The sequence below is a fragment of the Sinohyriopsis cumingii genome, chromosome 12, assembly GCF_028554795.1.
Source record: "Sinohyriopsis cumingii isolate HCF-2022 chromosome 12, ASM2855479v2, whole genome shotgun sequence".
Lineage (NCBI taxonomy): Eukaryota > Metazoa > Mollusca > Bivalvia > Unionida > Unionidae > Sinohyriopsis > Sinohyriopsis cumingii.
In genome coordinates, this window is record NC_142972.1 from 79,963,519 (window position 1) to 79,976,414 (window position 12,896).

The window sequence follows — 12,896 nt, forward strand, 5'->3', positions numbered from 1 at the left end:
ATTGTGCTCGCGCTATTTCTTTCGCTGGAATTGCATTTGGAAAGTTAATATTAAATTCTGGATTGCTTGAGCTTACCGATATCATCGTAGTTTATCGGAGGTGTATTAACGACAATATCTTGTAGTAATTCGATTGGAGTTGACATTATTATTAGTATTATAATTTAAATCAGATGTGGATTCTATCACAGTCATTGCTTCTTTGTTGTTGTTGTTCTAGGGTCTAACGCCATTTTTAAGCACAAGATAGGCTATACATGGCGGCCAGTATAACTGGTGGAGGAAGAGCCCTGGAAAACCCAGGGAAGAACCACCGACGAGAAGCAACCGGCAGACTTTCCCACATACCAACGTTAGCTGAGCCTTGGACTCGAACCCACGCAGACAGAGGTGAGATGGCAGTGATCCGTAACGGACAGCGCTTTAGACCACTCGGCCTCTCGTAGATTTTAATCGTCTCCGTGAACTCAAAATCTGATATTTTCCCATCATTAAGACGTATTGATAATAACGAGGATAATTTGGAGTATGCTAACATCGATGTATGTAATTGTATTATATAATCAAACAATTTTGTGTTTGTACAAGTGCATATTTTTTCGCGATGATATTGAAAAGGCCAGCAATTGTTGTTGCAGCTGAAATCTGAAATACAAATTGTTACAACTGCTGGTTCCATCACTAGCAATGGTGTTATTGTTGATAATAACTCGCCGGTTCCAGTGATAACAGTAGACGCTGAATAAACAAGTGTGTCAACGACAACTACACGTCTGCGATATGTTTTACTTTTATTGTATATTCGTCAACGATATTTTTTAGTTTCGTTTGCCATTCACGTGCTTCATTATATCTAAAACGTTGAAACTTGATCGGAATGTTCATTATATTTTAATTGTTTAGTTATCAATTGAGGTGTTTCAGCGACAAATTCTAGACACCACCAGTAAGACGCTGCGGTTAATTTTGTATCAGATGATTGCAGTATAAATGTTTCTTCGTCTCCTTTATTTAACAAAATAGACACGGTTCCAGAAAAATCATCGGTTGAATTTCCTCCGATCAGAATTTCTAAGAGATCAACATCTGCAAGAACACTGTCAGGACAAATTCCTATTTCACTTCCAGTTTTCGGTTCAGAGTTTTGGGTATTTTTTAACAATTCAGCAAGCATATCTTCTCCTCGTTGTAATTGTTGTTCTTTTCTTTTTTTTTGCATCTTTGTAACATTTTTGAACAAAGTCTGGATTGCGATATCGTTTAGGAACATATTTGACCATTAATATACTTCTAATCTAATTTATTCTTGGTGTAGAAATATATTCAGGTTTTAAATATTTTTCTCTTTCATCATAATTCGCAGCAATATGTACTACCCCAGGATAATCTTCATCCCTGATACCTTTTAAACCAGCAGGTGGAAATTCTTTTATAACAGTATAGTCAAAAACATCTACAGGTTGTTCTTGTTTAGGTCTAGGAGATTGTTGAGGAGGAAGAGTAAATTGTGTTTGAGGTTCAATTACAATTTGTGATTGAGGAAGTTGAGGAAGTTGCCGACGAGGAGATTGTGGTTGAGCTTCAGTTACAATTTGTAATTGGTCAGGTTGTTTTCTTTTTATTACTTCTTTTTAAAAATTTTGAAAATCAATATCATCAGTTTCGAGAGAATCTTGTTTAGTAGAGATAAGATATACATCTCTAACCCAATCATCCTTTGTCCAAGAATCAACATATTTCGTTTTTACATATTTATCCCTATTTTTATGATTTGCAGCAATATCATAAAGTTCTTCTGCTGCTGCTAAAGATAATAGTATTTTGTTAAAATATATTGTAATGAAAAATGAAAAGATGCTGCTACGATCATGAAATTTGCATTAAGATTGCTCGGGAATTTTCTTACAGTCCTTGCGTACGGAAACTAGAGAAGTACTAGTACAGGAAAAGGAACCTTATCATCTGCTGCCCAAAAAAGTGCTGTTATAAGCAATTATACCCGTAATACCGTGTACCTCTAATGCACACACACACACACACACACACACACACACATATATATATATATATATATATATATATATATATATATATATATATATATATATATATATATATATATATATATATATATATATATATATATATATATATATATATATATATATATATGTATGTATGTATGTATGTATGTATGTATGTATGTATATATGTATATATATATATATATATATATATATATATATATATATATATATATATATATATATATATATATATATATATATATATATATATATATATATATATATATATACATACATACATACATACATACAGACAGGCACAACTGGTGATAAACAGTAAAAAATTGGAGCGAAGTCTATACTTTGTTTGACTATAAATAAATATTTCAGCTCCTCTTTGTAGTGTACAGGTGTCTGTTTTACACACAGGTAATGGTCGAAGACCTATTCTAAAAGTGTCTTTATGCAATCTGTCTTCTAAGTCATAATGTTAGTTTAGCAGCTGGAAGAAATCAGCTTGAATAATTTTGTTCCTATAAATATTAAATCAAAAAGAAAACAATCGAATTCTTCTCTTGCGATCACTAAATCTCAGTGGTATGGAGGAAGAAGAATTCACTTGTGTCAATTTCCATGCATATTTAGATGTACATTTCCTACAAATTTCCCCAAAACACTTTTCTGCCATTAATTCGGTTTCTCAGGTCTATGATCTCTATTTTCAATCTTCGAAAAATGTCAAATATATAAACTGCATATTATTTATTTAATTGTATTTTTTAATTAGTAACAATAGGACTTCAAACAATAATATAAAAACTTTTACGTAATCACCAACTCAGGAAGATGCTATATCATGGGTCAAAAAAGTGTTACACAATGCTACAAATGAGTTTTATTGCTGTCTTACTTAATTACGTCATGAATTCAATTTCTTCTTGTTCTAACATCTTTCCACCTAAACAATGTCGTATTAAGATGCATCGTAAGAAGTAAAACAGTACAACTTCTTTGTTTCTTTGCTTCATTTGTCATTGTATCGCATTTCCAAAAATTGATATTTACAGCCAAACCTGATTTTGATTCCGTATAGTAATTCCGTTCTTTGTTTTGTTCATGTCCCGTTTGTGCGATTGCCATTTTCGATTTGTGCTTTTGAAAACAATAGAATAAAAAGATCGGTCAATTCCGCAAGTTATTCGACTGGTAATGTTGTTTGTCAGTTATACCTTTTACATACACGAATTTTCCTGATCAATATCTAATGTTGCTTTTACGATCCAGATAATGTGTAACTTGTTAAATCCTAACACTGACGACAGCGGTGTCAGGGGTAATTATAGTCAAAATGTCAAAAGTACTGTCGAAATATTCACTGTAAAGAACTACCTGGAAAAGTCAGATATGAAAATGATTACAAATCAAAATTTCAATTCTCATAATCTTCTGTCTTTTCTATATCACAGTCTATAAGATGAGCATTGGCACAAGCCGAACCTTAACATTCACCGCTGGGAGGTGAACATTAAAGATTTTGCGGTACTTGCATGTTGCAGTGCTCAAGTAAGTCTTACAGTTGCATCTAATCATCTCCGACAACCTGCTTGGTCCTTGTTGGGAATCACTGGCCACATGAAGAGCTCATTGGACTTATTTCCATTCTCACTTAATGGGATATAATTTATCATTACCATGTCAGACTTGAACATTATAGGATCAAGAGGTTCTTGGCTGAAGAAGATATTGGAGGCAGTGACCTCAACTGGACGAATATTGAGGTCTTCTTTGCTTACTTACAGAAACGCTTATAACAAAGTCCATGTCGGATATCAGTTAATTTACCACAGAAAACAACAAACAATGCTTTTTTCCAGCCAAACCTCATCATGAACTGGTGTTGCTGAAGACCGCCTTTTACTCTTTAAGTTGCCTGATCTTCACGAGTCCAACACGTTTCTCAGTTCAGTGCAGTTGGGGTGTTGTATCACAGCCGAACAGAGCCTGAAGGAAGAGATGGTTTAATTCAGATTAACATGCCTAAGGAAGTCTTTGTGCTTTTGATGTTCCAGCTTATGACGTTCCAGAGGTACGATTGGGCTCTGAGATAGGAGCACAAGTTCTTAAGTGTCATTAGTAAGAATCTGTTACTTCTTCTTCAGTGGCTTCAGCAAATGCAGTCTGCATAACAAGAACATCTGCATCTCGAAGCGTATCTATGGTGTCACATCAAGCTTTTTCAAGACTTTTTCCAGCATGTATCTAAAACGTTGTTTATTATCTTTGTTTATCAAGAACACATTATTTTTTACAGTGAGTTGTGTTGTTGCGTCATAGTGTATTATTACAGCTGTGCCTGTTGATGCTTATCTTTTCATATGTGCGACATCTTTCACCGATGCAACCTTTTTGTAACCGTCAAACACCACTGAACTTTTCCCATGCTTTCTTGTCAAATAATACATATACAAATTGTATATATCTTAAAATGTCGAGCGCTTATTCCAGGGCAAGCAATGCAGTAAAACTCCATCATCTAAGGCTTACTATGGAAGACAAACGGACGATGTTGTATTTTGACTGTCTTGTATTTCCTTCCGCACTGCATTAACAAGGACTGACTTGCTTGCTTGCCGAAGTACATTTAACGTTTCAAGCAAGGGGACATGATAGCTACAAATTTCATACTTAAAAAACAGTTATTGTTGGCTATGTTTACTCTCGCCAACCAATTCAAATCTCCAAATTAGATGTTCATGGTAATTGTGGATGGCTTCACGATCAATTGTAAGTGCGAGTTTGGTCCCTATGATGATTTCCTGTTGTCTATTCTTGAAGAAGGTGGATGTCCCTTCCTTTGATAGATATAATTATCTTCTGTCTAACGGCTGTTGCAGTGTCCACGTTGACCGATTTATGTACCCCCATTCCTGAACCTATGCTGCGGGAAGACAAAACTTCAAGACTGAATGGATTTTTGCCTTCAAGATCTGTACCAGTATTTCAATGTTTTTGCAGTCAGCATTGCGTAATGTACTGCATCCATAAAACTGCCTTCTATTACACCTGCAAATATATTCTTTGCTTCTGACATCAAAGCGTTGCTACTCTGTCTTCCAGATACAAACTGTAATCTTTGGTCACGTCACTATTTCCTCATTAATATGTTAGCAGGTCTCCCCTTTATTCTTCAGACCCTTCTATACATTTCCAAGGTGACGGTAAATGGAATGTCGATTCCAAAAGAAAACTATTCAACGCAACATATACAAGAAAGTGACCCATTGTTGCTCTTGCTATAGTTTCCAGTCAACGTGTATCTTCATTGCTACCGTATACAATTTCAAGTAACTCTGGAAGAACAGAGTCATCCATCAGGTGTCCAATGCAGAATAGAAAGCTCATTTCACTGTGAAGTCAAATATGTGTTAAAACGAATGACTTCAAGGAGCCGCCATGTGACTGAATGCTTATGATATTATTAGCTTTTCCCCCCAGCGATAGGGCCAAAGGTTATGACTGATGTCACACTATTCTTTCAAGCATGGTTTTACAAACCAACCAGGTTAAAATAGATGCATAACATAACCCTTGGTCCAAGACACTCATTGGTAGTAATATGATAGATGGTTTCCATATAGGATTTCTTTGATGAATAATTTGCATAAATCATACCAACTGGGACGTGGCCATTCTTGGAAGGGTGAGATCTCCCGCAGTATATATGTAGGTGTTGCTCTGCAAAGCTCTGATTGGAATCTTGTTACATTGGGGTCAGGAAAAAGTGACAATATCCTGTGCCTTCGGGAAGGTATACATGTAAGTTTTCAGGCACAGTAATACCATCTAAAATATCACACCTCGGAACACACTTGTCTTTGCCTGCCATACACAGTCTGTCGTTAACTTACGGACACTATGCGGAATTTCCACTGGGCCCTTCCCTCACCCTCACTATTCATCTTAGTTTGAAACTGAAAATCAATGACAAAGTTAATTAATATTACTGGATATAAAATAGTTACACATTAAAATTGTTTCACAGTATTATTTTGGTTATTATGAGGATATTTAAAAAAAGCTATGGACGGATATAATCAAAGAAATTATATTCTATGCAAGAAATTACATTACAGCTAAACTTGTGAATTTTTAAAACTATTTCCACCAAATATAGTTTCCTATAACAGTAGTATGCTAATTTGGAGACCATAGCTGAGGGCACTGTGAAAAATTAATTTTCATTGCAATTTTGTTGTCGTTGCATTTGACAGTAATGAAGATGTAAACTGTACTCTTTTTTTCTCTCTTTTCTATGTGAGCCAATTATTTTTTATTGACTGTTTCGTAATATATTATAACTTTTATAGAATGTCAGAACCACTTAGCACAAAGTCATGTTACTGGATTAAATATATACAGTTCTAATTTAGGCATTTTATTGCTGAACATTGGCACAGTGGAAACGTACTGGTTAAAAGCTAACCACGAGGAGCCGTTTGAATATTATAATGACATATTTGCTTTAGTTAAAGCTGGAAAAGATAATGACGCAAAGAAAGAGATGAACAGTGTTATAAAACTCATGTCGGGGTAGAAGAATATCAATCAACCCTTGAAACTGAGACAGAGGCAAAGAGCAGCACAGTCGCACCTCAAGAGACACGTGCACTGTACACCAACAAAGGCGTACAGCTCTTGTGCCTACATTAAGGAAAAAAACTTTGTAAAATGAAATAAAAGGAACAATATCAAACAGTAACAAGAAAAAACATGCACATGCGCACACAAACAGGAAGAAAAAGAACATGATATTAAACAGGAACAATCGTAATCTGAATTTCGCCAATATAGTGAAGACAATTAGATACATGGATAAATAAAAAGGTATCAGCAACAACTAAAACAAGGAGTATATCTTAGTGGACTACGTGTCCTAAATCAAATTTAACACTTGTGGGATCAATTCTTACAGTAAATAACGCACCATAATTTGTTTGATAATGAAAAATAAAATAATAATAAATGAAAATATTAACTTCTCCTGTAGCATTATATCCTCTCTCTGATTATGTGCAATTTGCATGAAATAAGTTGTGAAGGATGCAAAACAATTTTGAAGTTCCAAAACAGTACATTCAAGGACTGAGGGTCTGCATCTTCAAAACTCCAATCAAGTATTGAAACAAATTAAAAATATATATAATTTTGTTTTTTGACATCAACTAATTAATTTTAATATCATCAAGATTTTTCCCAATTTAATTGCTTTAGCTTGTGTGGACAAGATCATGATGAATATAAGTAAAAAGATTTTGGAATCATAAGTTAAATTTCTATGGTGATTTTTGACCCGCATCTTAAATCGGCCGTTTTAATAAGTATTTGATAGTATGCATTTAAAACAGCGTGAATTGATAACTGACCCCTAATTGGTTGACTGAATATTAAGTTATCTGCAAGTGCACTACGTCATTTTTGGTCGACGATTTAGTAGGCAGTATTTCATTCAACTCGCTGCACTTACAAATTAACAGTTACATTATTTTATTGTGTTTGTCTGTCTGATTGTAAATCAAGGACCAAGGTTAAAAGATAGAACGAATGAGCATTGATGAGATAAGCAACTCGTGGAAGTCCCCACAATGATAATTTTAAAAAGCCAATAAGAAATTCATGTTGATAAAATCCATCTAATTGGTGGAAAATTCAACACCTGTTTGGAATCTGATCGTAATATAATAATAATATTATGTAACATAATTAAGAGTTTAAAGAGAAAGTATCAAGAAACCTAATAAATCAGGGATTTGTATGATTTTTAATATTTGACTTGCTTAGTTTAATGTTAATATTGCTTGGTAACCCAACTATGCCAGGATGAGGATCCACCAAGGTTGTCAACCTAAAACCCAGGTGCTTGGTAAATTTAAATTCCAGCATAAGATATACATTTTGAAACGAGGATACATTTATGAATATTCATGCCTCAATTTTCTATTCAAATGAACATGTTTCATACAAATATATTTTATTTGTGTAAATAATAAGAAACCACCCAATACAATCAATTTTAACGAATTCTTTATTTCTGCACAACCTTTGATCACGAATTTCCTTTTTTTAAAATAAAATTATTCGTTTAGTCGAACATAAACTGATTCCGCTGTATTTATTCTAATGGTGTCTTGACCAGAATCCAAGCATCAGTAGATCTGCTTGTTGCTCTGGGTCTTTACCTTTTAAACCCAATAACGATGAATTTACGCACTCATCAAAACAGTACTTTGGAATTCGAAAGAATCAGGCATGCGTTATAAAATAACACGTTGGACGGGACCTCTTTATTTGAATGAAATGTAACAAATTTTTACACATGCGTTGTGTGTGTTTGAGGTCCTCATTTTAGTTTAATGCCAGGAAAGGGGCAATTCACATTCGGCCGTTTCTTGAATTGCATTCAGGGAATTATTCATAAAATGATAACAAGTTACTCACTGCGAATTCCTGAATGCCCTATTTACTATCTTATGCCAAATGTTTCGTACTGCAGGACTCTTGGTCTGCCCTGCTTGACTCAGATTATGCAAGCTTCTCTTTGTACTATATGACATCTCTGGAACATTTTATTTCTGTACATCTTTATGTGCTGACGTTCGGGCATCTCGTCTGGTTAACTCGTAGCTTGTATTCGATTGTATCAAAATACAATTATTTAATCTCTCTTGCAAAACCTTTTTGTAAATTACACGCTAGAGCGTTTTGATATTGATATATCACAGTGTTGTTGACTTTGTGCCATGCCGTTTGGTCATGCAATCTTGGTAAATTTATGATTATTCTTTTTGCATCTAAACTGAGAGAACTACAGGTGCATGTGCCGATATTGTAAAATTGTTGCATTCCAGGATATTTTACAGCATTTGATATTGGAATTAAATATATTATCATTCAATATGAAACCGCACATGAGTGGAAGAAGAGCATATAACTATTTTTGACGGATACAATTTGGTCCAGTATTAATATTTATTTTCTGATTTAGGCACCAGTAACTTCTAATTCTATGCCTTTTCGGCCCAATGAATATCTTAATTATATGCCTTTTCGGCACAAGGAATCTGTTAATACTTCACATTTACGGGCGTTAATCAAGGAGAAATATATCAAAGCTGCGTGCATGCCACCTCAGATATATATAAATATTCTAAATGGAATATGAATGAATTAGATTTATAAGAGAGAGAGAGAGAGAGAGAGAGAGAGAGAGAGAGATATTCTGATGCAAGGAAGAATATTTTGGGCTATAAATTTGCAATACTCAAGACGACTGGGACAAACATATACATATTTACTTTCGATATTCTCTGTCTCATGTCAAATATTACACTAAGGCTGGAACGGCACTAAAACCTTTCCTTAGCTTAAATAGTGTAAATTCAGATAGAAAATTTCTTAAAATTAATAAACATAATTCCTTGTTTTCTCGCCAATAAACATACACTATATATATATTGTGTATATATAGTGTGTGAGTATGCGTATACTTAAAATGTGGTTATACAATCCATTAGACTGATAAGTATGCTTTGTGATTATGATTATACTGATAAGTATGCTGTAATTAGATCTTATATATATATATATATATATATATATATATATATATATATATATATATATATATATATATATATATACCATCTTGTAACGAAATAAAGACATCATAGTCACATGTAGCAGTAAATGATATTATCCACTTTGATTAATATTCTTGTTCACATGGATTCTACAACAACTTGCATTAAAGTATACCACATATCTAAACTATTTTGTGAAAAGCTCTTGTTCAACTAGCATTCAGGTCCCGATGAGATGTAACGGATTCTTCGAGGCTAATGTTGCTCTTATTGAAAATCACCTACGTTTAAGACAAATTTCATGCTTGTGATGAACAGAGGTAAACACCATATATTTAATCGAAGTTGGAGATGAACGCAGTATATCTGATGATAATGCAAATGATAGTGGGTGAAACTAAACATTTTGAAACGTTTTTTCTCTTAGTGATAAATGTTGGCATGAAAAACTTTTTGGTGGAGTTCATCCCTAGGAAATATTCGTTGTGAACGTTGTTAGTTGAGTTAGACAAAGAATATGCATCTAATATCACCCTTTTAAAGAGACAATACTAGTCACTTATCTAAAGCATCCGGGTCAGGCTTGTTAAATGTATTGAATAATTGACGTAAATGCTCACGTGTCTTAGAATGTGCCCTCAGATTGCCAGTCACTTTTAACATTATATGTTTTGATAGTCAGACACGGAGATCCATGCCAGAGAACTTGTCAGAAAGTATATATTCTCTCCGCAGAGCTAACCGATATCGTTTATAGTTGCTGACCGAAGGAATAAATATTCAACTTCCCTTTTGTTACTCTAAATGATTGCAATAGCTGCAAATTAAAATCACAAGTAAATAGCTTAATAAAGAATCTTGAAGTAAACCTTTAGACATGTCTTTGAAATTAGAAACTAATTGCGTCCCTTTGTATTATGTCAGATGTCAGTCCGGGTAAAATACTTGGTGTAAATTAATATCGCGATATTTCTTTTATTACTATCAACGGAAACAAATGATGCAGTTTACTATTTACCCAGCTGAGAAGAACCTGAATCGTAGTACTGGTAATACTGAAACTATGTTTGTCATTAATATTTAGCAACGGATGCAGAATTTGACTTTCAAGAAATTTTAACTTTGCCATTATTGATCATTCGGCTGTCGCCTTTGTAAAAGCGATACATATGTCATGTAGGTCAAGGAAACAAGGATTAACACACATTGTTTTCACGTGAGTGCCATGTCCAATGGTCATATACTATACTGAAATATATCATTAAAATATACTAGATAGCAAAACTGTCATATCTTATTTGCTGTTTAATGTCGTTACATACTTAGCTCAGTCTACCAAGGTTCACCCTTCGTTTACTCTCAATTAATTCGAACGGAAATTCAATATCCATGATACCAAGATCGTGCAAGCGTGAATGACTTTCTTTCCCCATGTTAGTTTTCTATGACTGATGGATATAAAGCCACTGTCATCCGCACCTGTGACAATGTTACCGTGATCTATCCGATAATAGGACACCTGATAAAGGAATATATCCAAGAACAACAATAATTGGCGCACTTTAGACCCCTTGATTTTCTTTGTTCCATGTGTTTGATAGGGTTCTCGATTGCACAGCTCGCCGTTCACTTCTGTTATCTCTGTTTCAGTCCCTTGATGTGCCAGATGGGGTTGTATATATATATAAGCATTTCGCAGCAAAAGGATACGTCAAGAACGATAAACTTTACGTTTACAATTAGTCAAGTATCTTACATCTCCTGCACTTTTATATTTCAAGAAAAGCTGTTTCAATAAATATCTGCACACCTGTTTCTTTGTATGAAAAGGCCTGCTCACCACGCAAAGTAAATGTCGACTACCTACCATACTTACTTTATGAAATAAATAGCATCCTCCACCGAAACAAAATACATATCTATGAAGAATAATTTTGAAACTGTATAGAAAAGCGAGCTCACCACCATTTATAAAGTATGGTTACTGCTTTCACAATTTAAAAAAAAATAACACCACAATACATACCTGCAAAACTTTTTAATTTTTTAAACACATCACCTGACTCACCATTCTAAAGTGAGTTTATGGAGCAAATTGTAATTATGGTTTAGTGTACCTAATAAATAGCTGTAATAAAAGAAAACAGGAGAGAAAAGCAATAGGTCGCAATGTGAGCAAGTCATTAGTTATGAACAGTTTAATTTCAGTAGTATAAAATAAGAAAATACTATCTGATTGCATAGGTAACATCAAAAGTCCATAATAAGTATGTTTTAACTTTTGAATGCTGAAAAAATACCTATTTATAAAAATAACGAAATTGGAACTGATTATGGGTTCTTCGCGATGAGATGATGGTGCCACATACAAGCATCCAATATCATAGAAATTAATTTTAAAAACATATAACATTGAAAAGTATGAATCAATACCATCCAGAATTAGAAAACAAGTTAGAATGTTATCTAGATTTATCTTAAAAACTATAGTAAGAATTAAAATATATACTTCTATTAAATTTATGATGTTTGCTCTTTTAATATTTTTATGTCTTAACAAAACTTAAATAGGTTTTATTTACTGAGATAGCGTCAATGGAATTATTTTATATTTTTAAAAACAAGGAATTATATTTTTCTGTTTTCCCCTAACTGAAAATATTAATACTTTTCCTCTGTTTTCTGACATGGAATTACTACTTTAGACCATGTTTTTACACTGGATATAAAAAGTATGAGTCTGTTAAATTACCATAGTTGCATTCACACAAAAGTTAACAACTATCTTGATAGGTTCATTTAATATTTAAAATTACAGTATAGTAACTATATAATTTTCATACATAAAAATCAATATTTGTAAATAAATGGAGTACGAGTGGCATTGAAGTATTTTCTATTAAGATCATACAAATTAAATCCAATAGGAAATATGAATCTCATGTTTGCATATATCAGTGAACAAGAAGTTAACATAAAATATTGTAATTTCAAAGATTAGTTAATTGAGCAATCTAACCACACACACACACACACACACACACATATATATATATATATATATATATATATATATATATATATATATATATATATATATAGTGCATGAAAAATATAATGATATATATCAATGCTTGTGAGATTGATACTTGTCTTCTCATATATGGTTGGGTCAAAGTGGTACCTACAAATACGGAGACGACATATATATCTAATGGGTAATGAATTACTG